Here is a 12,071-nt window from a genome sequence, read left to right as displayed (position 1 = left end):
CTGAGACGCTGGGGTCTTTTGTCACCGAGCGTCAAAGGCAAGAAAACAGACCCCGACTCATTTGTACGCCGATACGGAACACACAAACCCGTACGAGGGGCTGACAGGAGGCACCAGGGGAGAGGTGTGAAAGGATGAGTCATCCCGCTCTTGCTTTTTAAGGAGGGAGGGCTGATGGACGAGCGAAGTGAAGAGATGTGAAAGAGATGCAGAGTTGGGGAGAATATAATGGGGTTGCCTTTAGATATGATCTCATCGCCCCATGTTCCCATCATGCAACATTCATGGTGGTGAGGTCAGCCCGGCGCAGTGGGAGCTTGCGTGCCTGCTGTTCCAAGTGCATTAGCGTGTACACTCACACAAACGGTAAAACATTTAAACCTCTGGTCTATCCGTAAAAGTCATACGCTTGCACCAATATGCGCATATTCAGAACTTTTTTACGAATAAACCATGATTTACGAATTTAAATTTTATAATATTCTTTTAAATAAAAAAAAAATTGTAAATTAATTTAAAAAAGTACAACTAACACTACCAGTCAAAAGTTTTTGAACAGTAAGGTTTTTAATGTTTTTTTAAAGAAGTCTCTTCTGCTCACCAAGCCTGCATTTATTTGATCCATAGTACAGCAAAAAGTCAAATTTTGAAATATTTGTACTATTTAAAATAACCGTTTTCTATTTGAACATATTTTAAAATGTGATTTATTCCTCTGATCAAAGCTACATTTTTAACATCATTACAACAAGCTTCAGTGTCGCATGATTCTTCAGAAATCATTCTAATATGCTGATTTGCTGTTCAAGCAACATTTTTTTTAATTATTATTTTTATTATGGATATTTAAAACAGTTGAGTATATTTTTTCAGGAGTCTTAGATGGATAGAAAGATCCAAATATCAGCATTTATCTGAAATAAAAAGCTTTCGTTACATTAAACACTATACCATTTAAAAGCTTGGAGTCAGTATAATTTTTTGGAAAAGAAATTATAGAAATTAATACTTTTATTTTATAAGGATGCTTTAAATTGGTCAAAAGTGGTGATAAAGACATTAATATTGTTACAAAAGATTTCTATTTCAGATAAATGCTGTTCTTCTGAACTTTCTGTTAATCAAAGAAACCTAAAAAAAATCTACTCAGCCGTTTTCAACATAATAATAACAACAACAACAACAACAACAATAATAACAATAAAAATAATAAATGTTTTTAAACAGCAAATCAGAATATTATGATTTCTGAAGGATCATGTGACTGGAGTAATGTTGCTAAAAATTAAAATCACAGGAATTAATTACATTTTAAAAATATTCAAATAGAAAACAGTTGTTTTAAATAGTAAAAATATTTCAAAATTTGACTGTTTTTGCCGTACTTTGGATCAAATAAATGCAGGCTTCTTTAAAAAACATTAAAAATCTTACTGTTCAAAAACTTTTGACATAATCTGAGTAGCTTTATAATTATGGTACATCAAAATGAAATTTTATATACAGATAGACAGACTTTCACAGACTTTCACAGCATCATGTTTGCTGATCCTCAAGAAACAAAGTGAATGAAAAGTTGTAACCAATGAGCTAACGTTTTGTGCACAAGACGGCTTTCTATTAATGAGTCGCTAAAGTTAAAGGGATAGTTCACCTAAAAATAAAATTTTCATTAATTAATTATTCACCCTCATGTCTATTAACTAATATGTTAGATTTATATGTAAAATATTTATATATAATATAAATTACATATAAATCCTTTTTAAAATATAGACATGTGTGTGTGTATTTATATATACATATAGTATGCAAACATAAACTTTTATTTTAAATCGATTAATCGTGACTAATCGTTTTGCAGCTCTACTTATGAGGTTCCATGACTAATAGGATGCTTTCTTAAAAGGCAGCTGCCTAAACAGGGAGTAGACAGTGAGGTAGCTTGCTTCGTTTTGTACAAAGCCCATGTGGTGACTTTTTTTATACGCTCTTTTTATTTCTTGTCTCTCTCTTTCCACTCGGTTTTAAATTTTAAAGCCATACCCATAAGCTTAACCCACATAAGTTTCCAGTGACATGCAGTCTGTCTGTAAACACAAATCTGCTGCGCTGCGTGAAAAAAATCTCAGTCAAATGGTAGAAATGTGGTCCCTTCAATGTAACTTGATCTAGGTGACCTGTGCTCCCCTCTTGTCCTGATTCCCTCAGGCCTACCTTGTGATGGAGCTGATGAGTCTTAGGACACTACTGTGACACACACACACACACACACACACACACACACACACACGCACACGCACATGTCTTCTCCTTTTTAATCTGAGGCACAAAAGAATCACTGTGAAACCCACAAACTTGGTGGTTTCCCAGCATGCACACACAGCATATTCTTACACATATGCTCACACACATGCATGTACACACAAACAAACACACTGCTGAGTCTAGGGCTTTGGATGCACGCTATATATATATACACAACCACTCAAGTATTTACAGTGATGCAGAACATGGAAGACCATATAGATAAGAGTCTAATGACTTTACCCAGCATCCTTCGGATCGTATTACTAAGAATCTCACCTAGTATTCCATTTAAATTCCACAAAACCTCTCAGTTCAACTATAACAACTTGGATCCTCAATGCATCTTCTCTTACATATCTGTTTTCATTGTCACAGCAGTCCTACAGTTATGGAAGAAAACCTAGCTCATGAAATTTTAATAAAAGATAGACATAGAAATATAAACAAATATATATTATAGCTAATATTTAATCAAATATAATAAATACATTTTTATTATATATTTAACTTATATATATATATATATATATATATATATATATATACATAATAAAAATATATAATGAATATTTTACATATATTAAAATGATAAAAAATACATAATGAATGTACTTATAATAATAAAAATAATAATATTTACATATTTCATGAGCTAGAAATATATCTAATTATATATTATAGCTAATAAAAAATAAATAATAAATGGAATTTTATTAGAAATTTAAATATTTCATGAGCTAGCATTATATAGAACTATATTTCATAACATACATAATAAAAATATACAATGAATTTTACACACACATTAAAATTAATAAATTGAGCTAGAAATATTTTATGTATCATAGCTAATATTTAATGAATTATATATTTAAATATTTCATGAGCTAGCAATATATTTCTATTTCTAGCTCATAAAAAATATAATACATGTAATTATTATCATTGTATTTAAATGTCATGAGCTAAAGAATATATTTAATTACTTATTATAGCTAATATTTAATGAAAACATAATAAATGCAATTTTTATAATATATAGTAAAATATTTCATGAGCTAGCAATACATAAAACTGTATTTTTCAGCTTATAAAATATATAATAAAAATATACAATTCATATTTTACATATATATTAAAATAATGAAAAATATATTATAAATTTAATTATTATTATTATTAAAATATTTCATGAGCCAAAAATATATAATTATGTATCACAGCTAATATTTAATGGAAAATATAAATGCAATTTAATTATATATTTAAATATTTCATAAACTAGAACTAGCAATATATATATATAACTTTCTAGCTCATAAAATGTATAAAATATATAATGAATGTTTTACATATTCAAAATTATTAAATAATGAATGTAAGCATTATTATTTTTATATTTAAGTATTTCATGAGATAGAAATATATATTATGTATCATATCTAATATTTAATAAAAAATATAATCAATGCAATTTTTATTATACATTTACATATTTCATTAATAAAAATAACTCTATTTCTAGTTCATAAAATATATCATTCATATTCTACATATATTAAAATAATTACAAATTTATGAATGTTATTATTATATTATATTTACATATTTCATGAGATAGCAATATATAGAACTCTATTTCTAGCTCATAACATTTATAATAAAAACATCTGAATATTTTACATATTAAAATTATTAAAAATACATAGTGTAATTATTATTATACTTAAATATTCCATGAGCTAGAATATAGCTAATATTTAATGAAAACATAATAAATGCGATTTTTATTATATATAGTAAAATATTTCATGAGCTAGCAATATATAGAACTCTATTTCCAGCTTATAAAATATAATTAAAAATATACTGCATATTTTACATATATATTAAAATGAAAAAGAAAAAATCTGATTAACTTTTTATATACAATAAGCCTTTAATGAGCTAGGAAATGCTCTTCGTAAGTGAAAAGTTATGAAAATTGACTAATTTCTATGACCCTAAAATTTCCTTGACCACAGGAACACCGTTTTCTATTTTAATGTTTCATCGGCACAGCAAATCTTTGTACATTCGTATTTCCAAAGCAGTTGCAGTTTCACTGCATGCAGTAAAACTATGTAAAACAAACAACAGACATACTAAATTAATACAAAATAAAAAACAATCTGACCCCTTCTCATTCTCTACTCTTGTCTCTGTCTCTTTGTCTTGTTTTCTTTCTCCTACCTGCTGTGTGCCATGCTGTCAGATGCCCCTGGATGTCTCCAGGGCTAGGACTACATAGAGCGGAGGATAGGGTGACTTCCATACTGAGTGTGTGAGGGAGAGAGAGAGAACCGAAAATGCAGGCCAGCACAATGCAAAAGCCTCAGACTCAATGTTTGTCCGCCAGCTACATCTTCTAACTCATCTTTAATCATTCAGTCTCTCTAATAGCAAAAATAACCTGCCAACTATATGGAATGACACGTATAAAACAATAACTACATACCTAAACTAATTAAAATCACCATTATTAACCAGTACACAAACAATAACATCAAACTATTAGACTCTGGCACGCTTTCAATGATCCCAAATGAAACTCAACGGAATTAAACCGAGCATTCATACCCTATATATATCATACCTAATAGATCACCAAGGACGACTTCAGTAACGTTACTCAATTCAACAAATAGTTAAATACACCAAACGCATTTGTATTCAGTAATAACTTACCATATAAAGTGGTACGCAGCGTTTCATGCGTCTATACGTGAACGAGCATCCGTTGGAAATATTCTCAGCTTCCCTCGCGTATTTTTCTGGAGGCTACGCGAACAGTTCGCTCCCTAACGTCTTCGAACGTCCGCTCGCTGTTGTTTTTATCAATAAATGATGCCCGCTGTCCGACCAGGACGAAGCATGTAGTGGTGCGCGCGTCGCTCCGCAGTGCCCGCGCGCTCACTTGTGCTCTAGCGCTCGAGCGCTCTCCCTCCTCTGACGTCAATGCATTCCAGCTTACCCGGACTTGAGTGAGTGAGAGAGTGAGTTGAGGCAGGGCCACATGAAATGTTTCTGAAGTCTCAAGAACACTATTATGCAACTGGCTATAATTAGGTGAAGGGACTGAATGGAAAAACAGCACTCGGACTAACATTCCGCACATTTATGTGCGGTCTGGATCACTTTAATGTCAGAATGTATATGCAAATAAGCTGAGTCACTTTTGCAGGCTGAACATTCTTCGCAAGTCTGTAATGAGCATACAGGAAAAAGCAAATAAAATACACTTAAATAGTTTTTGTTAAACTTGCAGTAAAAACATTGCTGTTGCAAAGAATTAATTGCTGTTCTTTCTTTTCATCAGTGAATGCATCACTAAAATGTTTCTACAAAAATATTAGGCAGGACCAGTTTCAGCACTGAAAATAATAATAAATGCGTATTGAGCAGTAAATCAGAATATTATAGAATGATTTCTGAAGAAACATGTGACAAGACTGGAGTAATGGCTGCTGAAAATTCGGCATTGTCGTTGCAGGAATAAACTACATTTCAAAGTTTTTTTTAAAACAGAAAACAGTAATATATTGTAATATTATAAAGTATAATACAGAATCTGTGCAAACTGCTGTCCCACACCCAAATTTTTTTAAAAAGCATTTAAATATTAAAATCTTAGATTTTTACTAAGATCATTTTATTACAGTGCCTTGCTAAAGTATTCATACCCCTTCATTTTTTTCACGTTTTGTTGCAGCATTATGTTAAACTGCTTTAAATGAGTTTTTCCCCACATCAATTTACACTCCATACACCATAATAATGACAAAGCAAAAACCATATTTGCGAATTTTACAAATGTATTAAAAATAAAACACTGAAATAAGCACATTGCATAAGTATTCATACCCTTAACTCAGTACATAGTTGAAGCACCTTTACAGCCTCAAGTCTTTTTGGGTATGATGTGACAAGATTTGCACATCTGCATTTGGCAATTATCTGCCATTCTTTGCCTCACCTTTTCACCTCTCAAGCTCTGTCAGCTTGGATGGGGGCTGGCAGACATTTTCTAGAGTCCTAGTTGTTCCAATCTTCTTCCATTATGAATAATGCTTCTGTGAACCTTCAATGCAGCAGATTTTTTTCTGAACTCTTCTCTTGATCATTGCCTTAACGCAAGTCTGTCACTGAGCTCTACAGACAGTTATCTTGACCTCAGGACTCGGTTTTTGCTCTGATATGCATTTTCAGCTGTTAGACCTTTTCTGAAAGGCGTGATTTTCTAAATCATACTCATTCAAATGAATTTGCCACAGTTTAACTCCACTCGAAGTGTAGTAACATCTAGAAGCAATATGAATGCTCCTGAGCTAAATTTCGAGTGTCCCAGAAAAGGGTATGAATACTTTTGCAACGGGATCCTTTCAGTTTTTTATTTTTAATAAATTTGCACAAATGTTGAAAACATATTTTTTGCTTTGCCATTACGGAGTAGAGAGTGTAGATTGATGTGGGGAAAGAAGTAATTTAAAGTAGTTTAACGTAAGGCAGGAACAAAACAAAATGTGAAAAAAATTAAGGGGTATGAATAATTCCAGTGTATCAGTGTATCTATTGAATCCACAATAATATTTAAAGCTTAATACATACAAAATCATCATTTATTGGGTAGTTTCAATTGGGAGATGCCTGTCCCGAACCCTAACCCCTAAATTTCAATTTATGAAACCGATAATAAAATATTTTTTGCATTTTATTACATTGTTGTTTTCAAAAATATCTTTTTAAAAAAACATGTCCTGCATTTTCATGTCACTACTGAAAGTGTATGTTTTAGTCAACTGGCTGAGAGTGGTTTTAACTACACCCCTACATTTATTATCCGAAAACATTCCTGTGTCACTCGCTCTCATAGCAAGGTGTGAGTAGATAGGCCTCATCATTTTGAGGTAAATGTGTTTAAAAGTATGAAAAAAATTAGTGTGTAACTTTAAGGAACGTCACTACCGAACACCATTTTTCTATAATCAAACACACTTTTTTAGGAGTTATTTTATAACATTTGTTTTTATATGTATGCAGCTGTTCAGAACTGTGCTAGGTAGTCATATGCTGATTAGTATCTTTGAGCAAGGTTCCAAAGTATCTAAAATCGAAACAGTCATGACCGAAACATTAGGTAATTGCTTATTGAGAGGTCAGAATATCAGAATATTATAGAATGTTTTCTGAAGAATCATGTGACAAGACTGGAGCAATGGCTGCTGAAAGTGGCTGCCTTCCTAGCAACGCCCCTGGAAACCAGCGTTGGGGAAAGTTACTTTTAAAAGTAATGCATCACAATATTGTATTACTCCCTAAAAAAGAAACTAATTACATTACTTAGTTACTTTTTATGAAAAGTAATGCATTACATTACTTTCGCGTTACTTTTGCATAACTTTTTTAATCTGGGCAGGGCTTAATTGTTTGTTTTTATTATATAAAAAGTTAGATTTTCCACACCAAAAAAGTGAAATGAATAAGCCTAAGGCTGAAGGAAAAGTCAATTCATATCTGTACAGCAGAACTGTAGGAAAAGGAAGTTCAACACTCTTCAGCAATGAGAAAAATGAAGCACAAATGTTAGTTAATCTAAAGTAAGTTTTGCTTATTAGTATGGTTGAATTGGATCAACAAAGGTCAGCAGCAAAGACACTGGTTAATAAAATGGGATTAAAAACATTAAGGAAACAAAAAGTAACTGGTGTTACATTTTTGAAAAAGTAACATTTTCTTTTAAATCAAAAAGTAATGCGCTACTTTACTAGTTACTTGAAAGAAGTATTCTGATTATGTAACTCGCGTTACTTGTAATGCGTTACCCCCAACACTGGTGGTGACTTTGTTTGTTTTTTTGGGTGTTTTTCCATTAAATTCAGTTTTTAAGTGTGTACAACTTTTCAGAACTGTGCTAGCTAACCTAGATAATTACATCTTTGAGGTAGGCCTAAAAGTATCTAAAATTGTCACTACTGTAACAGTCACAACAAAAATATTAGGTGACGTTTCAGTAGTTACAGCTTTGTTTTTTTTGGGGGTGTTTTTCCATTAAATTTAGTTTTTATGTGTGTACAACTGTTCAGAACTGTGCTAGGTAACCTAGATAATTAGCATCTTTGAGGTAGGTCTAAAAGTATCTAAAATTGTCACTACTTTAACAGTTCAAACCAAAATATTAGGTGACGTTTCGGTAGTGACAGCATTGTTTTTTTGGGTGTTATTCCATAAAATTTGAAAAAAAAAAAAATGACAAATTGGAACACATAATCCTATATTTGGGGGAAATAAACAAGTATTTTAGTATGTCTTCCCTGATAGCACACGTACATCTCAGAGACGTCTATTTGACGTCTGCATTTACATCTGCAAGACACAGTTGTGTCTTGTGTCTCAGCAATTGTCAAATAGACGTCTATTAGATGTCTTTAAGATGTTTATGAATTAGAATGTATGTAAAAGTGACATCTTACAGACGTCTGCTAGATGTTTGTACACAGCAGATGCTTTCCAGATCAAGAGATCTTTAACAGATATCTTGCAGACATACGTGTGCTATCTGGGATTGGACGTTTCCTATCAGATGTCAAATAGATGTCTATTAGATGTCTTTAAGATGTTTATGAACTAGAATGTATGTAAAACTGACATCTTACAGATGTCTGCCAGACGTTTGTACACAGCAGATGCTTTCCAGATAAAGAGATCTTTAACAGATATCTTGCAGACATACGTGTACTATCTGGGATTGGACGTTTCTTATCAGATGTCAAATAGACGTCTATTAGATGTCTTTAAGATGTTTATGAATTAGAATGTATGTAAAACTGACATCTTACAGACATTTGTACACAGCAGATGCTTTCCAGATTAAGGGATCTTTAACAGACATCTTGCAGACGTACATGTGCTATCTGGGATTGGAGGTTTCCTATCATATGTCAAATAGACGTCTAATAGATGTCTTTAAGATGTTTATGAACTAGAATGTATGTAAAACTGACATCTTACAGACGTCTGCTAGATGTTTGTACACAGCAGATGCTTTCCAGATCAAGAGATCTTTAACAGATATCTTGCAGACATACGTGTGCTATCTGGGATTGGACGTTTCCTATCAGATGTCAAATAGATGTCTATTAGATGTTTTTAAGATGTTTATGAACTAGAATGTATGTAAAACTGACATCTTACAGACGTCTGCCAGACGTTTGTACACAGCAGATGCTTTCCAGATAAAGAGATCTTTAACAGATATCTTGCAGACATACGTGTACTATCTGGGATTGGACGTTTCTTATCAGATGTCAAATAGACGTCTATTAGATGTCTTTAAGATGTTTATGAATTAGAATGTATGTAAAACTGACATCTTACAGACATCTGCCAGACATTTGTACACAGCAGATGCTTTCCAGATTAAGGGATCTTTAACAGACATCTTGCAGACGTACATGTGCTATCTGGGATTGGAGGTTTCCTATCAGATGTCAAATAGACGTCAAATAGATGTCTTTAAGATGTTTATGAACTAGAATGTATGTAAAACTGACATCTTACAGACGTCTGCTAGATGTTTGTACACAGCAGATGCTTTCCAGATCAAGAGATCTTTAACAGATATCTTGCAGACATATGTGTGCTAACTGGGATTGGACGTTTCCTATCAGATGTCAAATAGATGTCTATTAGATGTTTATGAACTAGAATGTATGTAAAACTGACATCTTACAGACGTCTGCTAGATGTTTGTACACAGCAGATGCTTTCCAGATCAAGAGATCTTTAACAGACATCTTGCAGACGTACGTGTGCTATCTGGGTTAGTTATGTTTTAGTATGCGAGTTCAATTCTGTAATGTGATATGGTCGCTACCAAAACATTACTGTTACTACTAAAATTGTGCTGTCACAACCAAAACATGGGATGTTTTGTCAAAAATCAAGTATACTGAATTATGAACTAAGATTTTATGATAGTTTTTAGTTCAATGTATACTCAAACTAATGAATCCTTAACTTTGAATTCAGTATGATCAACTTTTTTCCTTTTACAAAGAAAAATTAGATTCAAAATACAACAAATCTCATAAATCACATTGAAATATTATTAAAATTGTAACTGTTATTGATTTACCTCTGAAAACCTTTTAATAAAATAGCAAAAAATATATATTTACAAGGTAGATGTAAGCAAAATCTTAATAGGTCAATATAACCCTTCTTATTAAATTACATAATTGTGTTTTAGTAGTGACAAATTCGGGGAGAGGACAAATGTTCCAAAACTTTCTGAAAATACAATGAGAATTACTAGAAATGTTTACCTTGGATATTATACAACTTGCATACATACACATCTGTGAACAAATAAACATTTCAAGTTGTTTCCAGCTCTGACTTTGGACCAATTCTGTAGAATGGCCCATATTCAGTAAATTCCATACTTTTACTTTTAAAACATAATTTTTCTGTTCTTAGTAGGTAACTTACAGTTAATGAGTTAACTGGCACATTTACATTATTATTTGCTAAAATTAGCATTTTTACAGTGCAGATTTATGGAGCTTTACAGAAAACTCATCAGGTCACTATGTATGCTTTGTGCACCTCTCAGAAGTACATGCCAGCTTTGTGACACAACAAAGTTTAAAGCTTTAATAACAGCAGTTGAAATGGTTTAATGAGGTCAGAGTAGTATATTAAAAGATTTTAAAAGCGAAATAAAAGGTTCATTTGGGAATTGCTACTATTATTTTTACATAACTGCGGTGTCTGGGACTCTAGACATAAATCGGACTCAACAGGCCATGAAGGTTAATAGTGGCAAATGTACAAGCCAGAACAGAGGACATTCTTAAGATTCCAGAAGACTAGAGCAATTGATCAAGATTCCGTTCATTCACTTCCTTTCTATGCTGGAACTAAGTGACTGACATCCTCAAAACACTGGAGTCAAGGAGACTGTGATGTCATCAAAACACTATTGGTAAATTGCCTTAGTCACAAAAGGCCTGTCTGAGTCTCATTTAAACAATCTGCAAATCACATACTTGTAACGAATAACTCAAGCCCTTCCATTAATAACTTTTGTTCATCTCTTCATATTTACTACGTCAAGACCAAGCGCTGGTCAAACCACATCCATGGGGGTTTTATTAGAAACAGGTTTGACGATGATCAACTTGGAAGTTCTTTGCAGTGAGTGTACGCTTTCATCTGTGTTAGTCAACACAGGCACAATGTAACAATTAAGAGGAGAGAAAGACAGACTCTCCCCATGGGGAACAAATGACGTTCGTACATGGCGGTGAACACGCTGGTTACTATGGGAACCAATGGTGTAACTTGTCAGCTCGATCTACGCAGGTCGCAAAGCCCACCGGATCGTCATCTAGACTTGCATATGAGAGTGCATTAATATGGAAATTCAAAAGTACACTGACAAATTAATAAAGGTCAAATGAACTGATTTAGTTTAACACATCTCACAGTGCCCGGGGGCATTTCTACATTGAAATATATGGTTACACTTGCACAATTTCATCTGCGGGTATGATTATGGATTTATATTACCTGTCAAAATGCTGGTTTGAACAAAGACAACATCCCGTGCGGCTTATTTTTGTTAATTTGCACAAGCACAAGTTCAAAATGGAGCCTAATTTCAAAACTAATTGCTGTTTTTAATTTTGATAAGTTTATGAAATGGTGCAACAGAGTAG

General features: G+C 32.6%; 1 protein-coding gene across 1 annotated transcript in view; it reads right to left on the bottom strand.

Annotated features, from left to right (window-relative positions):
• The window catches only part of LOC141301280 (SNF-related serine/threonine-protein kinase-like), a 33,883-nt gene extending 28,736 nt beyond the window's left edge, over positions 1-5,147 (bottom strand). The window contains exon 1 of the mRNA XM_073831534.1: positions 5,038-5,147. The gene's annotated coding sequence lies outside the window, so the exon portion shown is untranslated. The remainder of the gene's footprint in view (positions 1-5,037) is intronic.
• Between the last annotated feature and the right edge of the window lie 6,924 nt (positions 5,148-12,071).

The sequence above is a fragment of the Garra rufa genome, chromosome 25 (assembly GCF_049309525.1).
Source record: "Garra rufa chromosome 25, GarRuf1.0, whole genome shotgun sequence".
Taxonomy (NCBI): domain Eukaryota; kingdom Metazoa; phylum Chordata; class Actinopteri; order Cypriniformes; family Cyprinidae; genus Garra; species Garra rufa.
This window is presented reverse-complemented; position numbering and strand designations above follow the sequence as displayed.